Source organism: Muntiacus reevesi, chromosome 2 (assembly GCF_963930625.1).
Source record: "Muntiacus reevesi chromosome 2, mMunRee1.1, whole genome shotgun sequence".
Taxonomy (NCBI): domain Eukaryota; kingdom Metazoa; phylum Chordata; class Mammalia; order Artiodactyla; family Cervidae; genus Muntiacus; species Muntiacus reevesi.
In genome coordinates, this window is record NC_089250.1 from 122,332,635 (window position 1) to 122,350,201 (window position 17,567).

The following is a 17,567-nucleotide window of genomic DNA, read 5'->3' on the forward strand; positions in this document are numbered from 1 at the left end:
GGCCGGCCCCATCAAAAGGGAATAAGATCACATTCTTACTTTCCTTATCACTTTGGCCAACCCAGGGACAGTAGCTTTAATAATTTTGAAACTGGGAGCATTAAACACATCACAAACTGCCATACAAATAACATATAATATAACTCCAGGATTTTAATTACAGTGACTAATATATGTACCAATCTTAAAATCTCTATAGTACCATTAGGCCACATGCATGGACATTATTGGGAGGTTTAAAATTTGCACAAGGTATGTCATTAGTTGATCCAAGACCTTCCAGATCTAGAGTTCTCGCCTGGGACTCAGAATTCATTTGTTGGGCACTTTGAACTACTCAGCCAGAAGCAGCACTGTTTTCATTAGTGACTATGAAAAATGATTAAACATTGCTACCAGTTCATATTGGCTTGTGTTGAAAGTAGCCTTGCTGCATGGCTGAACAACTAGGCATTTGCTACTGGATTCCAATGGTTCTTTATTTTCTCTGCCTTTCCAAAGAAGAGAGAAGCAACAGTAAATCAACACGTGATAGAACTGTTTTCTGCCTGCTCCCAGAAATTCTCCAGGCCAGCCTTAATGGAATTTGATCTGGATTTATATGAGAATGCACTGGATTTTTGCTATAGTGTTCTTCTAGCCAGAGATTTGGATTTGGGTGGACCTGCTGGGTGATGACTGATAGAAACTGAATGAAGACTCCTAGTGGGCCTCTCCATAGAAAGGCTAGCAGCCTGTGCTTTAAGTTCAAGGACACATGATGAACTCAAGTTCAGCTCAGCCAGCATCAACCACCCAGTGGCTTTGCTACATGGGGCAGCAGTGCTGATCTTGTGGTGAGGGTCCAAGTTCATAAATGTAGTCAGTGTGACTTGGTCCCAGTGGGCTCCAGGGAGGGAATAAAGAACAGGCAGGTAAACTGACCAGAAATATGGAGCATAAGTAAGTGGAATTTATTCCAAGTATACAAAAGTTTATTTAACATTCAAAAATTAATCAATATAATTCACCATATCAATAGGCTAAAGAAGAAAAATCATATGATCATACTAATTGACACAGGAAAAAATTTGACAAGATGTAACACCTATGTATGACAATTAGAAAAGGGAAAATCTCCCAGTAAGCTAGGAATAGGGGGTTTCCCAGGTGGCTCAGTGGTAAAGAATTTGCCTGCCAGTGCGGGAAACACAAGAGACGTGTGTTTGATCCCTGGGTCAGAAAGATCCCCTAAGGAAATGGCAATCCACTCCAGTACTCTTGCCTGGGGAATCCCATGGACCAAGGAGCCTGGCAGCTTACAGTCCATGGAATCGCAGTCAGACAGACTGAGCTATTGAACATGCGTACACACAAGCTAGGACTAGAAAGGGGCCACTTCACACAATAAAGAGCATTTACAAAAGCCTACGACTGCATACTTAATAGTGAAAAATCAAGCAAAGAAAGGCTATCTGCTCTGACCACTCCTCTTCAACATAGTTGAAGTTCTAGCCACTACAATAAGGTAAGAAAAAGAAACAGCTTACAGATTGAAAATGAAGAAATAGAACTGTTCTTATTTGCAGATGGCTTGGTTGTTTGCATAGAAAATCCCAAGAAATTCACATACACAAAAAAATTAGAAAGAATAAATGGGTTCAGCAAGATTGCAAAATATAAGATCAACATTTGCATTTCTACATATACAAATGAACACCTTGAAACCAAAATTTAAAACACAATACCATTGGTTATTACTCCAAAGAAAATGAAACATTTAGGTATAAATTTTACAGAACATGTATAGGATCGGTATGCCAAAATTATAAAATGCTGAGGAAAGAAATCAAAGATCTAAATAAGAGTAACATATTATGTTTAGGGGTTGGAAGCCTCAACACAGCAACCTGGATTCTAGCCTCAGCTAGATCCATCTTGGTTGGACCCAGTGCCTGATCTCTCTCTCCCTGCATGCATGCGTGCTAAGTTGCTCAGTCGTGTCCGACTCTTTGCAACCCAAAGGACTGTAGCCCGCCAGGTTCCTCTGTCCATGGGATTCTCCAGGCAAGAATACTGGAGTGGGTTGTCATGCCCTTCTCCAATCTCCATGCCTGATCCTTATTTCTTTACTTTGGTACCAATGTCGTAAAGGGGACTCATCTACTAAGAAGCTTTGGAGGATATGGCAGGCTTCCCTGCCCAAGGCATTCAGTCAGCCCAAGGGAAACCTTTGCTAGGGGTTTTAGGTTAAGTGGTCCCAGTAGAGACCAAGTTAAAGAAAGGGCTGATGTAGGTAGTTGTATTGGGGAGGGATCCCAGGGATGTGAAGTGTAGGATCAGAGAAGATGGCAGAGAAAACATGAGAGGTAACTCAAGGATGCATTATGGGTTACCCCCTGCTAAGGAGGACTGGTTCTCCACCTAACCAGAAACTTCTGAAGAACATTTTGAAATGCCTTTCAGAATTGTCCTCCTGGGACTCAGGTGGAGAATAGCTCGTCTCCCTCCACAGGTCAAGGATGGTCCTGGGTTCACAGACTCCTACACTTTGGGACCACACCTGTGTGAGTGTTCGGTGGATCCCCACGGGTGTCGCCACATGTGCTGGTCTCAGGAAGTCTGAAACAAGAAGTGAGAGGCATGTGTGTGGAGTCCAGGAGAAGGGATAGGGGTGGTTCTTATAGAGCGTGTTTGTCACCTGTGGAGGTGGCAGTAACTAGAATGGGAATTGTGGACAAACAGATTGGTGTGGGGCTCAAAAGGTGTCCAGCAGTGTGGAAGGTGGAGGCATATGGCCTGGAAGTTGTCGACAGCCAAGCGCTCGTCCTTGCACAGCCCAAGGCCTCTGGAGGGCAGCCAGTGGCAGACCTGTGTCTCTGGCTAGTGAAGCACCCTTCTGTCCTCTTGAGGCACCCACACTTCCCTTATCTCATGGCAGCATGATTGCTCATCTTATCTGACATCCCCCAGGCTGTTAACTCTGTGACAGAAAGAGCTCCCACTTAGACTAGAACACATAGCCATCCTCTGTGCTCTGCATGGAGTCACTCACAAAAGCTTCACAGCTGAGAAAGCAAGGCCCAGAGAAGTGCAGTGATCTACCCAAGGTCACACAGGCAGTTCAATCCCAAACACTGGCTCCAGAGCTTGGGCTCTGGACCATGACCTTTCTCTTCCCATGGGAGTGCAGTCTGAGGATGCGATGTCCACTGCAAGATTCCAGAAGAGGCTCAGTGCAGTATGGTGTGGCTGTGGGAAGTTCAAGCTGCCAGAGGAACACAGAGAAGGACAATGGGGGTCATGGGGAGGTTAAGGGAAGAGAGGGGGGGGAGGGAAGAGATAAAGAGAAGAGGGAGAGTAAAAAGTGATGCAGAGAAAGGAGAGATTCTGAGGGACAGGAGGCGGGGAGGGGCCTGCAGCTTGAGCAGGGCTCATGGGCGCTAGAACAGGGCGTGAAAGAGGAGCGGTGATCCCTGAGGCTGTCATGTGGGCAGGGCTGATGCGGAGGGGCTCCGATCCAGGCTCCAGCGTGGGTGAGAAATCATCAACACGTTGCGGCTGGGAATGTGACAAAATCAGAGCTTCCCTGGCGTCAGCAGCTGTGTGAAGTAGGCCTGGAGCAGGCAGCCTGGGGCAGCGAGGGCGCTCAGGAAACTGCTGCAGGGACCCAGGGGAGCAAAGGTATGGCCCAAGCCTGGGCACACAAGGTCAAGACAGCATAGGACTAGGAGCCAGGGAGAGAGGAGGCAGGGGGTAGTGGAAGGGCCCAGCCTCTGCACACAGTGGGTGGTGCGCTTCCCAACCCCAAATCCGAAGAAACATTTAATGGATGCCTACTGTGTGCCAGGCCCCTGAGATAGAATCTAGGTTTGTAATTACAACCGTGTTTCCAGATGGGTTTGTCCCTCCTCATTTTACCCAGGAGAAAGCCTTGAGAGGTTCCCGAGGGTGGTAAGCAATGGCCGGGCCAGACCCAAGGGGTCTGTGGGACTCCAGAGTCCGTGTTCTTTCCATGCACCTTGAAATTACACTCAGGTCATTTCACTCAGCAAAGAGCATGAAACCGTGACAGCTGACCAGGCTCTGTGAATGTCATAGTGGCCGAGAGCCAAGCTACAAATCACGCCACGTCACCACAAAAGCCAAAATAACCAGCGCCTATGTGTGGTCTGCTTACTCCAGCTGTCTTAGCTCGACCGGATCTATTGACGATTCACTAATCCAGCCAATAGCTGGGTGCTGACCCACACACTCAGCCGAGCCGGAGACAACACGAATCTGTTCCTGAGCCCTCAGCTTTGCCGGGGAGAGTCCATCATTAAAGTCTCCTTCAGAAGCAGCAGGATTTACCTGGCCTGGCCACGGGGGAGCCCTGGACAGCAGAGCCAAAGACACCCCAAAAGTCTGCATCTCTCTGTAACAAGTCCCTTTTCTCAGGCTTCCTCGTTTGACCCACCTGTCAATAGCCATCTCAGTAAATTTCATTCGTGACAATGAGCTGTAGTGGCTGAATGCTGGCCCCTAAAAGATACGTCTGTGTCTTAATCCTGAAATCTATGAATGTGGCCTTACTTAGAAAACTGGTTCCTACAGGTGGAATTAAGAATTTTGTGCTAAGTAGAAATTTCGATAGCCCCTAAATCCAATGACAAATGTCCTTTATAAGAGAAATAGACATTTGAGACAGAGAGAAGAGGGCAATGCAACCACACGGGTTGAAGAGACGTGTCCACAAACCAAGGAATGAATGGGGCACTAGAAGCTAGAAGAGACAGGGAAGAACCCTCCCCTAGAGCCTTCAGATAGAGCTACCCTGCCGACCCCTTGATTTCAGACTTCTGGCCTCCAGAACTGTGAGACAATGAATGTCTGTTGTTTAAGCCACCCTGTATGTGGTCATTTGTTTGGGCAGCCACAGGAAAGTAGCCTCTGACTGTCCGCTGTGTGTTGCTATTTGCAGGAAAATCTGTGATCTCATCCTTCAGGCCCATGAGCCCGCCGGGTCCTGCTCTGCCCTTGGCTGGAAAGGGAATCCCGAGGTTGCATCTGCCTCTTGGGTGTGGAGCTCTGGGCTGGAGCAGGATGAGAAATGGGCCTATTTATAAACGAACAGAGCCAGAGGGCGGGAGCCGGGTCAGCCGAGGGCTTCACCAAGGTCACAGACCCAGTCCCTTGGGATGGGGGCATTGCAGAGAAAGGCCAGGCTCCAGAGGAAGCAGGGGGCGGGAGCGCTCGGGCCTCTCTGAGCGGTGGGGCCGTGGTCCATTTCTGAACAGCCTAACAGGAATGTCCAGCTGGCTTCCAAGTCAGATCTGGTGTCTCGGGCGAAGGGCAGGCCCAGCTGGGTGGGAGTGGATTCTTTCCCACTGCCTCATTGCCGCTCCGAGAAAGGAAGTGTGAGTGCCCGGGGCAGGCGCCCTGCACGCAGCCCATGACTGTCTGTGGGCGGTTGTGTCCTCCACGCTCCTGCCGCTCAAGGAGGATGCTGCCATGGTGAGTAAGCCTCCGTGTTCCCCTTGCTTCTCGCTGTAAAGAGCACTCTTTCAGCAGGGCCAGGTTGGAGGGACTTAACCGGGTGATATTTCAGCCCTAGGCTGTCTCATGGAGGGCAGGAAGTTGGGCAGTAGTGCCAAGGATGTGGGTGGATAGGGACTCTGCTGATTAGTGGCTGAGTGGGACCAGGGTCTATTCCCAGCGTGATTGGTGCTGGGCAGAGTTGTCCAGAGGAAGTCATAGCACACAGGCTGCCTTACCCGGCCCCTCCCACAGGCCTGGGCCTGAGAGATGCTCAGCTCCATAGCACCAGGAGTTTTAAAAGCTAGCAGAAGGCTTTCCTCTACAGCAGGAACAGCTTCTGATCTAGCCAGGATGCCTAGCTCAGTCACATCTGTGACCCTATCATGTCTCTTGAGTCTTGCATATCTTTAAGCACTTCTCCCTGTAAGAGTAAATTTCTGAGTAGCTATCGCAGGAAGACGAATGGGGCCAGATTTTTCACCTGCTTATGTTCTGAGCCACAAGCTTCAGGAAGTATTGAATCTCAGCTGCATCTTCTTCTTGCTGTGTTATCCTGGACAAGTCACTTAACCTCTCTGAGCCTCACCTCCTAGTCTGTAATGTGGAGATAGCCCAGCCTACTTTGCTGAACTGCTGGGGAGGTTAGATGAGACAGTATGTGTGACACTCCCATCTCCATCCACAGAGCCTGGGCTCACTTCCCAGGACTCTGGATATCTTTTCTGTTTAACATTTCCCCTTGAGAAGGTCTGTTAGAGCTTCAGAGTCCCCATCCACTCCAGCTGGGCACCCGGTCACATGGAGTGAGCAGTACAGACCCATGCTGTCATGGGGACATTCATGCAACCCACCAGCGACTTACAGGGCTCAGGTACCTGCAGCCCACAGCCTCCTCCTCTACCCTCCTCCTCTGACTCTGGGCTCTGGCCCCACTGCTCATGGTCAGAACATTCAGATTCCAAGCCTGAAACCAAACCTGTATCCTTGTCATTCACTTGTCAAGCCCTGTCTTTCCTGCAGAAGCCTGCCTATGACCTTCTCAGGGTTAAGCTTATACTAAAGTAGAAACAGAACAAGCATGTGGTAGGGATTGTCTGTGGAAAAGGTCTCACTGCCTCCACTGTGGAGGCAAGGGGTGCTGGTCCCTGCTGCTGATGTGACCTTGGACAAGTCATTTTTTCCTTTCAGTTTCCTCTTCTTTAAAATGGGTCTGTGCTGTGCTTAGTCACTCAGTTGTGTCCAAGTGTTTGCCAACCCGTGGACTGTAGCCCACCAGGCTCCTCTATCCATGGGGATTCTCCAGGCAAGAATACTGGAGTGGGTTACCATGCCCTCCTCCAGGGGATCTTCCCAACCCAGGGATCGAACCCAGGTCTCCCGCACTGCAGGTGAATTCTTTACTGTCTGAGCCACCAGGGAAGCCCTAAAATGGGTGTAATTTTATCTAAGTCTCAGAATGACTGTAGGTTGATCGTCAACCACCTGGCCTTGGCTCCTGTCACGTATGAGGTGCTCCCCCTCCTCTTACCCTGAGCCTCAGTTTGCATGGGTGCAGCAGCTGTCTCAGTCCCCAGATACAGAAGCAGGCTGGCTCAGGGGGGGCCCAAGACTCAGGAGACCCAAGGAATAAGGGGCATGACCTCCCCTTCCTGGGTGCTGAGAGTCCTCGCAGAGGCTCACCAGAGGGATCTTGCCCCCAAGAGGGGGATTACTAGGGCGAATACTCAGGCCCACAGCAGGAAATGGGGATGAGACAACTCAGGACCCCTGAGAGGAGCCTTCTCTGACTTCATATCCATTCCCAGGAAACCCACAAACCGTTCTTTTGTGTTAATCAGATTTGCAAAGCCGAGGACAAGGCAACATCACCCTTAGGAAACTCACTTGAGCCTCTTAGCTGCTCTGGCCACAAGGGGAGGTCAAGGGTGCTGTGGGAGGTTGTGTCCCCCAGACTCCAGTGAGGGGGCAGGGCAGACCTGCTTGAGGGTCTTCTCAGGAAAGGCGAGAAGCTGAGGGTTGTTGCCTGGATCCACCAGTGCTGTTGAAACCTGTAGCATCTGATGGAGTGGACGCTGGGTTCAGACAGCAGGAGACCCTGAGGGCAGAGGGCCGACACCTGCCATGATGCGGTGTCGGCTCCCTTCTCTCCCACCCGACTGGTAGGGACGGGTCGGAGGATGGGGTCTTCGGGGCCTGTCTTCAACAGTGACTGGGCCTGGAAAATACAGACAGGATAAAGCCATTGTCATCAGATAAAGAGGTCATTAAAACCAAAAGTTTAAAATATGACTCATATGTATATAAAAAGATGTTCAGATGAATTAAATGTATTTAGGCCAAATGCCTGGGACAGAATCCCAGCTCCACTACCTGGGGGTCCTGTGACCCTGGGCCAAGAGCTGGACTTCTTTAAGCCCTGGTTCCCTGGCTGCTGTGGACTGAATGGTGGCCCCCAAAAGATATGTCAACATCCTAACCCCAGAACTTGTGAATGTTACTTTAGTTGGGAAGAATCTCTGCAGATATAATGAAGTTAAGAATCTAGAGATGAAGAGATCATCTTAATTATCCAGGGGAGCCCTAAATCCAGTGACAAAGTCTCTGACAAGTCTCCTTTGAGAAACACTCAGAGGAGACAGACAGACATACAGAAAAGAGAAGGCCATGTGAAGACAGAAGCAGAGATTGGAGGGATGCGGCCACAAGCCCAGAAACATATGGAGCCGCCAGAGGCTGGACAGGCACTTGAAGGCAGCTCAGCCCTGCCAGCACCTTGAGCTCAGATTTCTGTCCTCCAGAACTGTGAGAGAATAAATATCTATTAACCCTCTGTCACTGCTAGCTTGTTACAGTGACCACAGGAAGTATTCTTCAAAGAAAGAATGTAAAGATCTAACAGAGGATCAATATAGATCATGTGCAGTTTTACATACAATAAGAATTGTGAAATAAGCCAGAAAGATAAAGAACATTACAGCATACTAACACATATGTATATGGAATTTAGAAAGATGGTAATGATAACCCTATATGCAAAACAGAAAAAGAGACACAGATGTACAGAACAGACTTTTGGACTCTGTGGGAGAAGGCGAGGGTAGGATGTTTCAAGAGAACAGCATCGAAACATGTATATTTTCTATGGTAAAACAGATCACCAGCCCAGGTTGAATGCATGAGACAAGTGCTCGGGCCTGGTGCACTGGGAAGACCCAGAGGGATCAGGTAGAGAGGGAGGTGGGAGGGGGGATCGGGATGGGGAATACATGTAAATCCATGGCTGATTCATGTTGTTGTATGACAAAACCCACTACAATATTGTAAAGTAATTAGCCTCCAACTAATAAAAATAAATGAAAAAAAAAAAAAAAAAGAATTGTATGCAGTCATGCAAAAAAGTTGTGGACAGTCGTTAAGGGTGAAGCTGGTGTTGGGAATGTCAAGCCAGAGAAACAGAATACCTGAATATTAATTTGTAAATGTTTAGGAATCGAATTTTGTTTTTAAAAGTATGCCAAAAAAGGGAAAATAGCGTTGATCATCTCCAGGCCATATTATACCATTTCCTTTCTTTTCTTCTTTGCTATTTTCTGTATTTTCCAAATTTCCTCTCAATGAGTACATGCAGGGTGCTGTGCTGAGTCACTTCAGTCGTATCTGACTCTTTGCCACACTGTGAACTGTAGCCCGCCATGATCCTCTGTCCATGGGCTTCTCCAGGCAAGAATACTGGAGTGGGTTGCCATTTCCTTCTCCAGGGGATCTTCCCAGCCCAGGGTTGGAACCCACATCCCTTAAGTCTCCTGCCTTGAAAAGCAGTTTCTTTACCATTAGTGCCACCTGGAAAGCCCCTCAATGAGGATAGCTTTTACTGTCAGAAAATAAAGAGCCATTCTAAAATTTTCTTCTGCAAATGTTACTTAGTTGTGCAAGAGCCCCCAAAGGCTCACTTTCTTTCCACCAATAATCTCATGAAAACCTTACAACAGCCCCACCATAAACTCACCTGTGATTCTGTTTTGTAGGTGAGAAAACTATCCTTCAAGAGGTAAATAGTGACTGCAGAGCCAGCCTATGGCCAGAGTTGGGAAAGGAACACAGTCTACCTGTCTTCTGAGCCTTGTGTGAGAAGCCACACTTCCCTAACCCATAGACACAGCCACTGCTCTGCCCTCATCTCCCTCTGGTGACCACAACCAGGATCTGGCCTGTCCTTCAAGTCAGAATGACTGATCAAAGTCTCAAGTGCCCTCCAGGCAGAGATAAATAACAGAGAGCTAGATCCTGGGATTCCGGTTTTGTATTTTTAAATGGAAGGAGAGATAAATCATTTCTGCTAACTGTTTTTACCTGGCTGCAGGAAATGATGCATCACCATCTTTTAAAAGAAAATTAAGCCTTTAATTCCATGGCACATGTAATAAAATGATACTTCAGCTCTCTGCCTTGAATATATGGCCCGTCGTGTCCTAATTTACTATTTCAATGCTGCCTGAAATGTTCTGAAGTTATTAATGTGGCAATATATTCAAGCACCAAACCTGGCCTTCAAATGCTGTTCAAGCTCTCAATTAACACAATGGATGGCCAGGCGGGAGCCAAAGGGTTCATATCAAGAGGTAGGCCATGCGGGTGGGGTGCACAGCTGACCCTGCCATAGAGGGCTACTGTGAGCCAGAGCCCCATTTTCTTCCTCTGGAAGGTGGAGATTATGGTACATCATTCACAGGTGCAAGATGCCAGGTACAGATCCGTACCAGGGTCTGCAGCTGCACCCAATGCCCCCAATGCCTCTCTCTTTATTCTGATTCTCTCGTGGTCCACAGGAGAGCTGTGATGCTTCCACAAGCATACCAATGCTTAGCATGTGTGCACAAGTTCACACGTGGGGCAATTCATCCCAAGACTGAGCAGGCACCTCCCATTGTACTTAGAAGAGCAGGACTTTATGACCAGGGAATTGCCCAATGATCCATGCAAAGATATACTGGGGTGAAGTTTCAATGTAAGATAAAGGACAGGGGCCTGGGGGCCTCGAGGCCCATGCTCTTCACCTTGTACACCTCTCTCCTCTCCTGTGAGCATGTGATGCTGACAGGGAGACCATGGGCTAATGTCAGCTGCCCTCACGAGCCCTCCCCACTGGCACATGGAACAGCCACTGCACACAAACATCTAGATGGGACCACTTGAATGAGAGCTCTCTTGTCCTGCAGAAACTCCCAGATGGGCTCAAAGACGCTGCTGGGGTCTCTGGGGTCAGGGACTTCAGGTCTTTCAGTGGGCCTCTCAGCAGGAGCACCGGGTCCCCTGGGAAGTTCAATGCAGCCCCACATCCTCTCCAGGGTAAATCTCATCTGTTTCAAAGACAGAGAGTTAGGACAGTTTATTCAGCTTTTAGCAAACTCCTAAGGGGAATAATTGCAACCCTATGTCTAGAGGGGAAAATATACATGAAATTCTCCAGTGTGGACCAGATCCCTCAGCAGTGGGCAAAAACCAAGCTCCCTCTGATACCCAGAGCTGAAGGCCTGAGGGAGAGATGACAGCTATAGCTGAGACTAATTTTCTGGAGGAATCAGGATGCTGAAGCACTCAGACAAGTGAGTTGAGCAAATTATTTAGACAACAGTAGCACCTCTCTTGGGCTTCCCTGGTGGCTCAGACAGTAAAGAATCCACCTGCAATGCGGGAGACCTGGGTTCAATCCCTGGGTTGGGAAGATCCCCTGGAGGAGGCCATGGCAACCCATTCCAGTATTCTTGCCTGGAGAATCCCCATGGACAGAGGAGCCTGACAGGCTACAGTCCATGGAGTCGCAGAGTCGGACACAACTGAATGACTAAGAACACCACAGCACAGTACCTCTGTCTTGTAAGACTGCTGTGATTGTTAAAATGATCCAATAATGCGATCAGTCACACAACGCGCCCGCTACCTGTTAGCTGCGGAAACCAGCCCACCACATACTGGCTGCCTAAAACTTAAGCTGCTCCATTTGTGGCAGACAGCGTGAATGAGCATTTGATTCCGGGAGTCCTGCCGGGGTCTCCTCTTCCTCATCACTCATATCCAAGTGCCCAGAGCCAAATTCTACCCCAAATAACCTCCCCACTCTCCTCTCTTCTCTGACCGTCTAGGCCACCTACTCCCCTCTGAACACCTACAATGTCCTACCACGGGCCCTGCCCCCATCACATCCTACAACATTCCATTTTCCACGCTGCAGTCAGAGAAATCTTTTTTAAATGTATTTATTTTTTCATTGAAGTATAGCTGATGTATAATATTACATAAGTTAAATGTGTACAATAAAATAATTCACAATTTTTAAAGGTTATACTCTATTTGTAGTTACTATAAAATACTGGCTGCATTCCCCATGCCATACTATACATTCTTACAGCTTATTTTACACCTCCGTTTGTACCTCTTAATCCCCTACCCCTACGTTGCCCCGCCTCCCTTCCCTCTCACCACTGTAACCACTAGTCTATTCTCTATGCCTGTGAGTCTCCTTTTTTTGTTATATTCACCAGTTTATTGTATTTTTTAGACCCTACATATAAGTGGTACCATACAGTGTTTGTCTTTTTCTGTCTGACTTACCTCACTTAGCATAGTACCCTCCAAGTCCATTCATGTTGCTGCAAATGGCAAGATTTCACTTTTTATTGCTGAGTAGTATTCCATTGTATGTATGTATGTGTGTGTGTATACATATACATATGCCACTTCTTCTTTATCCATTCATCTGTTGATGGACACTTACCTTGCTTCCATATCTTAGCAATTGTAAATACTGATGTTATGAAAGCTTCATCAAATGTTTATCAGATCCTGTTGGCCCTGTGACTAAACCCACCATTAGCTTTCTAGAACACTGAATAAAATGCAAACTCCATGTCCCCGGCCATCAAGGCTCCACATGGCCTGGTCCTGTCTGTTCTCTACTCTCATCTAGAAATCCCCACCCACAAGCCCCAAGTGTAAGTTCCATGAAAGCAGAGATCCTATCTGTTCACAGCTGTATCCCATTGCCTGGCCCATGGTATCTACAAAACAAATGCTTCTAGAAAAAATGAAGGATTAAAAGTCAGACAAACTAACTATAGTGCATTGTACCAGTGGACAGGGGGAAATAGACACTAATAAAAATAAACCCCTTCAGTTAAGCAGACTTCAATCCCTCCTCCTAAACTGGGAGACTGTGGAGCTCAGAAGGCTGGAGAAAAAGTTTGAACACACCCAGCCTGTATCTTCAACGGGCCAAGACAGCCTTGGAAGAAAGTGACCCTACAGGGACCACTGTATTCAGCTGCACAGGCTAAGGATGGCACAGATCCAGGGATGACACTGACATAGAATGATGCTCCTAGGGTTTTCAGATGGATCAGTGCAGCAGTCCTGGACCCCCTAACCTGCTCCATCAGGACTGAGCGCCCTTTGAGCTCCCTCCCTCAGCCCTGCCCCTCTGTCCTCAGTTGGCTTCCTCCTTAAGAATTCGCAGACCTATAAACCAGAGAACAATACAAATGATGTCCCTGGGTGAAAAGGGAGGATGGAATATCAGATGTGTATCTTCCTGTCTCTGCTGCATCCTGTCTGTGTGTCCTTGAACTCATCATTTTTTGGAGCTTCAAGCTCCCGGCACACAGAGATGCTCAGAACAATTTGTCTGGGCCGAACCAGATACCTGCATGGCAGGGCTGATGGAGAGATGGCAAAGCCCGTATCGTGTGGCAGAGTCTAGTTCCACCAGTGTGAGGAGCTTCAACAGAGAGCACTTTCTTGTTTTCCTTTATTTGCTATAACAGCGAGCATAAGGTTACCGTGATTCATTTCTTACGCATGAGACCACTGTGGCTCAGAGGTTCAGTGGTTGCCCAAGTGCCCCCACTGCTGGTGATGAGACAGTGACTTACCCTGGCCCTAAGGACGGGCCCGAGAACTCCTGTGAGGCAGCCGTGTTCCCAAGGCTACTGGGCATAAGAGCCCAAGACTCTGATCTTGAGGACTCAGCTTGCTGTCATGCTCAGGTCTGCAGGTCCAGGCTCTCTCTACCCCCATCCTACTTCCCTTGCCTTCTGGTCGGCCCTATGTGGTCTGTCCCTGGGTCTACAATTCAAGGGGAGGAGGATAAGACTGCTGAAAACAAAATCCCTGCCCCCTATAACTAAGTTTAACTGAGAAGTTCCAGTCTGAAAACTTTGGACACACTGCTGACAGTCCCGATGACAGCCCAGCTGGGAGGGCAGCTATATTTAGCCACATGCTTGACCTACCGTGTTATCGGGAGCAGAACCAAAAGGTTGGGGAGGGAGGTAGCAGAGAGAGCCTCCACCTCGTACCACCCCAGCCATGCAGTCTTAATGACCTGCTCAGCAAAGTTTTCTCTTTCTGAACACATGTTCTCCCCAATGTTGGGGAGATTTGTGACTTGCCCAGTGCTTTGGGCCTAGAGGTAGAGGCCGAAAGCAATCAGCTCTGTTGGTAGCAGGAGTAATTTCTGCACAAGGTAGTTAAGAAGCATGTTGGTTGTGGGTTACAAAGCCAACCTTTCCTCCTGAATCCCTGGCTGCCTGCAACGATAGGAGGAAGTCCATGCAAACAGTGCATGGGCACTGGGAAGGGGAACTGAACCGTCAGCAGGTGAATCTTCATTCCAGATAATGATGCTCCCCACCTCATAGAGCTTTTGAAAAGAGCAAATGAAGCAAAACATGAAAAGTATACAGCACAATAAGCACTATGCCTCTCTCCCCTCTTCCCTTGATCCTCACAACCCAACAAGGTAAGATTTAGCCGATGTAACCCCATTCTACAGATGAAGAAACTGAATGCAACACTCAGAGAAGGTGATTTGCCTAAATGCTCAACGGGGGATTCGTCAGTAGTTGTGTTGCAGACACATTGCTATTTTCCATCTCTGACTTTGACCTGTGTGTTCAATGGTCCAGGGAAATCAAGGTTGGGGGCAGGTGTGATGGTGCTAATTTCCCAGAAGCAGTCTTACCTCTGCTCTTTGAAGTGTCAAAAAATTGGCTGGACGCTGCTCCCGTCAGCAGTGCTGCACGAGGCTGCTGAAAGCACTTTTAGCACCTGATTAAAATGGAGCCTTACTTTCCTGAGCCATTACCAGGCTCGACTCTCGTGATCTCATCCCAAAGACGAGGAAGGAAAATGATGGAAGGCTGGCTTCAAGACACGCACCCCACAGAACACTAAATGGCCTGGCCTCGCCCATGTGTGGGGTATGCCAGGCCCAGCCTGGGCAGCAACGGCCAGAGCTGCAGGGCGGCAAGCAGGGCTCGCCACAGTGGTGGGCGCTGTCCTTTCCAGCTCCCGTGGAGACACTGCACTGGCCTGCATCCGGCTGTGACCTGACTCCTGGGAGATCTGGGAATGAAGAAGAAAGAAGAAAGGAACCAGCCTTTCTTCAAGGTTATCCCTTTTATATCTCCAAACAGCTGTTCCTGGGAGCCTTCTAGTCTCCAGATATATATTAAAGAAAGCAGAGACGTGGGAGGTAACTTCATGCCCAAAAGCACACAGCCACTAGTTTAGAGAAAAAATGGATTCAAACCCATGCAGAGCTCTAAACAGCCCCCTGCATTTTACCGTCCGTCTCGTAGCATCACTGGGCTGCCTTAAAGAGTAGCTTAGGCCCTGCGCCACCTGGGCTTTCTCCCTCTGGTCCCAGTGCGGGTAATGGGAAGGTTGTGCCTCACCCTATGCGTGGCTGAAAACTCTTGCCCCATTTGTCCTGTAATTGTGTCATCCCAAGGGCACTGTACACTTGGTCTAAGGTATAACCAAGGTCGTCTCTTACAGCCCATAGTAGGAAGGAGCCATAAAAAGGAAATACCCAGTGCTGCCAAAGATGTGGTCAAACAGGCAGGCTTACTCATCACTGGTAAAAGTGGAAAGCAATTTGGCAAGATGTATGCGTCCAGGGCTTGATAATGTGAATCTCTTCAATCTAATAATCACACATCTGCAAATACATCTTGAGACAATAAATCCAAATAAAAAATCTTACCTATAAACATCTTCATTGTAGCATTTCCTAAGGAGCCAAATACATTGAAATTCCATAATTTGGAATATTAAACCATTTAAAATAATATTTCATCTTGGATTGCAAGGACTGCATTGTCAAAATGGCCATACAACCCAAAGCAATCTATAGGTTTTATGTAGTTTCTATCAAACTACCCATGACATCTTTCACAGAACTGGAATAAATAACTCTAAAAACTATATGGAGTCACAAAAGATCCCGAATTGCCAAAGCAATCGGGAGGAAAATGAACAAAGCCGGAGACATAATCTTCCCAGATTTCAGAAAATACTGCAAATCTATAGTAATCAAAACAATGTGCTATTGACACAAAAACAGGCATATGGATCAATGGAACAGAATAGAAAGCCCAAAAATAAACCCACATACCTATGGTCAATTAATCTTCAACAGAGGAGGCAAAAATAAAAAATGGAGAAAAGACAATATTTTCGCCAAGTGGCTTGGGAAGGCTGGATATCTACATGTACATCAATGAAGTCAGAACACCATACACAGCACACACAAAAATAAACTCAAAATGGCTTAAAGACTCAAATATAAGACAGGACCTTATAAAACTCCAGAAGAGAACTTAGGTCAACATTCTCTGACATAAATAATAGCAATGCTTTCTTAAGTAGGTCACCCAAAGCAATAGAAATAAAAAGCAAAAAGAAATAAGTGGGGCCTAATCAAACATAAACGTTTGTACAGTAAAGGAAACCATTAATAAGATGAAAAAACAATCTATGGACTGAGAGAAGATATTCACAAATGATGTGACTGAACAAATATACAAACAGCTCATACAACTCAAATACAAATAAACCAACAAATAAAAAATCAAATTGAAAAAAAGGGCAGAAGACTTAAATAGACTTTTTTCCAAAGAAGACATACAGATGGCAAACATGCACATGAAAAGATGCTCAACATCACTAATTATTAGAGAAATGCAAATTAAAACTACAGTGAGGTATCACCTTACACACCAGTCAGAATGGCCCTCATTAAAAAGTCCACAAGCAATAAATGCTGGAGAGGATGTGGTGAAAAGGGAGCCCTCCGACACTGATGGTGGGAATGTGAATTGGTGCAGCCACTATGGAAAACAGTATGGATGTTCCTTAAAAAATTAGAGTTGCCATATGATCCAGCAATCCCCCTTCTGGGCACACATCTGGGGAAAAACTCTAATTTGAAAAGATACATGCACCCCAACTGTATGGGCAGCACTCTTTACAGTAGCCAAGAAACGGAAGCAACCTAAATGTCCATCAACAGATAAATGCATAAAGAAGATTGTGGTACATATATTCAATGGAATCCTACTCAGCCATAAAAAAAAGAATGAAATAATGCCATTTCAGCAACATGGACAGACCTAGAGATTATCATGTGAAGGGAAGTAAGTCAAACAAAGACAAGTATCAAATGATACCACTTGTAGTTGGAATCTAAAATATGATACAAATGGTCTTATTTTCAAAACAGAAACAGACTCACAGACATAGAAAAAAAAACTGTGGTTACCAAAGGGAGAAGGGGAGGAAGGAAAAATTAAGAGTTTGGGATTAGCTGATACAAACTACTATTTATAAAATATAATATACAAGCAACAATGTCCTACCATATAACACAGGTAACTATATTCAGTATCTTGCAATAACATAAATCAAATATAATCTGAGAAAGGACTCATATGTATAACATAATCACTTTGCTGTACACCAGAATCTAACACAATATTGTGAATCAACTATGCTTCAGTAAAAAATGTTTCAGAAAAATTCATAATATGGAAATAAATGTTTTCGTTACAAAGTTTAATCGCAAAAGAAAGTTAAGACATTGTCCAGATGGTGTGATCACAACTATGTAAAAAGAAAAAAGTGAATGAATAAATAGTACATGGGACTTATGGGTAGAAGGTGGTTTTGGCTTTTGTTGTTAACAGACTTTATTTTTAAGAACAGTTTTCTTTCAGTTCATACCAAGATTG

At 46.7% G+C, this 17,567-nt stretch overlaps 1 protein-coding gene across 2 annotated transcripts in view; it reads left to right on the plus strand.

Moving 5' to 3' along the window:
- Window positions 1-5,171: 5,171 nt before the first annotated feature.
- C2H10orf71 (chromosome 2 C10orf71 homolog) overlaps window positions 5,172-17,567 on the plus strand; it is a 51,608-nt gene continuing 39,212 nt past the window's right edge. For both annotated transcript variants that reach the window (XM_065922768.1, XM_065922767.1), the window contains exon 1: window positions 5,172-5,475. The gene's annotated coding sequence lies outside the window, so the exon portion shown is untranslated. The remainder of the gene's footprint in view (window positions 5,476-17,567) is intronic.